The 2,156-nt window shown below is 62.1% G+C and overlaps 1 protein-coding gene across 1 annotated transcript in view; it reads right to left on the bottom strand.

Moving 5' to 3' along the window:
- Window positions 1-2,156, bottom strand: part of SCAMP4 (secretory carrier membrane protein 4) — a gene marked incomplete in the record, with an annotated part of 16,890 nt that overhangs the window by 1,684 nt on the left and 13,050 nt on the right.

The raw sequence follows: 2,156 nt of genomic DNA, 5'->3' as shown, positions 1-2,156 counted from the left end.
GCCGAGCCGGCACGGTGCCCACGGGGGTGCCCGCGGCCCAGCACAGCACACTGAGGTCCTACGGGAGTGCGCGGGCGCGGGCTCAGGGCCTGGGGAGGACAGACAGTGCCACCCTGCCGGCTCCCCTGGGCCCCGGCCACAGAGGGACACCAAGGCCCCACAGGAAGCCCGCGGCCCGGCCCGGTCTGGAGAGCGCCGTGGGCACCCAGCCTGCTGGGCCAGGGCAGACGGCTCTGCGGACTCATTTCAGACGGGAGAAACCCCGGGCTCGAACTTGAGCGAACAACGTGCAGGAACTGTCTCTGCTGCTCGCGCGATGGGAGGGAGCTCGCTCAGCCCGCACCCCTGTATGCTGCTGGACTCCCACGTGGCTGGGTGGCTGGGTGGTGTGCGCACATGCCCAGAACCCCAGAGGGAGAGAAGGGCCTGCAGCGTGGTCAGCCCCCAGGACTGATTTCTCACTTTCCCTCTGTCTTGGTCTCTGTCTCTCTCTCTGGTGAGCACACATGACCTACAACAAAAGCTTAAAGAAAAAATGAAAAACGCTGTGGCTAGCAGGTGGCATGTTGGGTGAAACCACGGGATTCCCACATGGCCGACTGCGGTTGGAGCACCGGACCTGGTCCCCACATGGCCGGCTGCGGTTGGAGCACTGGACCTGGTCCCCACACGGCCGACTGCGGTTAGAGCACTGGACCTGGCGGGTCACTCTCGCTCTCCCGTCCTCTTTAGTGAAATCAAATACCAAGAGGAACTAAGGTCATAGGTCACCCTGTCTTATCTGACTTTATTTAACTTGACCAGAGAGACAGAGAGGGGGGAAACGAGAAGCATGCCAGCAGGCCCTGGACTCGAACCGCGCCCTTAACCACACCACCTGCCGCCCGGTAAGTCCTTCAAGAAGTCTCCACTGAAAACAAGAGCCCTCCCGCACAGCACTTGCGCTGGATCCATGGTACACCGGAAGCCAGGGCCACGCTGGCCACAGGTGCAGTCGCCGGGCAGACCCGGTGCAGTCGCCCCTGCCCAGCTCCTCGCAGAGCGCGACCGTCCTGGCACGCCGAGGGTGCAGTGTCGCCGGGCAGACCCGGCACAGACACCCCTGCCCGGCTCCTCGCAGAGCACCACCCTCCTGGCCAGCTCCGCCAGGCCCCGCCAACGCTCACATACTGGAGCCACTTCCGGTCCACTGCACCACACCGGGCCCTGACTCGTGACCTTGGCCACGTGTCCTCGGTCAGGCTGCCACAGGGGTGCCCCTCCGGGCCCTCGGGCGTTTGGTGAGCGGAGCCGCCTGTCTGGATGCCGAGGCCTCGGTGAGGCCCCTCCCGGCCCCGTCCACCCTCCCTGTGGGTGAGGCTCTGTCATGGGCCCAGCTTCCATCCTGACCATCAGGACTGCCCACCCTTGGGACCAGCAGTCAGCATAATGGCTATGTCACTGGACTCCCACGTAGTCGCCCGCGGTTCGCATCCTGGACCCGGTGGCTTAAACTCACACTGGGCGCGTGTGCGTGCGTGCCCAAGATCCCGAGAGGAGAATGGAGGAGAAGGGATTGCGGCGTGGTCATCCCCCCGGGGGGGGATTTCTCAGTTTGTCTCTTTCTGGTGAGTGCACGCGTCCTATAGCAAAAACCTTTTTTTCTCTTTTTTTTGCAAAAACCTCTTTCAAAAAACTTATTTAAGTAAAAAGATTACTATTTATAGAGAGGCAGAAAACAGAGAGAAATGTTCGAAAGTTTTATGACTTCCTTTTAAAAACTATTATATTTAACTTCATTTTAACGTGAGTAGAGACGGAGATGGGGAGGAAGAGGGAAAGTGAGAAAGCAGCTGCCTGGTCCGGGACTCGAACTGCAGTCAGCCCTGTGGGAGTCCAGTGCCCCTAACGCTTCACGATTTAAAAAATGACCTGAGCATGCAGGGGGTGGTACCGACCGACGGCGTGACGCACTGCCCCTCTCCCCGCCCTATCGGGAGCTGCCCTGTCAGTTCGGCGGCCTGTCCAGGCGGCGCCCACCACTGCCTCGGGCGGGGGTTCCGTCCGATGGGCCTGCAGCTGCCCTCACACCCTCCTCCTGGGCATGCAGCGGGCAGTGGTTCTGGCGGGGCTCGTGTGGGGGGGCCTGGAAACACGTGCCCCCCGCCGGCCCCCGC

Source organism: Tupaia chinensis, unplaced genomic scaffold (genome assembly GCF_000334495.1).
Source record: "Tupaia chinensis unplaced genomic scaffold, TupChi_1.0 Scaffold149964_2, whole genome shotgun sequence".
Taxonomy (NCBI): domain Eukaryota; kingdom Metazoa; phylum Chordata; class Mammalia; order Scandentia; family Tupaiidae; genus Tupaia; species Tupaia belangeri.
The sequence above is the reverse complement of the archived record's forward strand: the minus strand, read 5'-3'. Positions and strand labels throughout refer to the sequence as shown.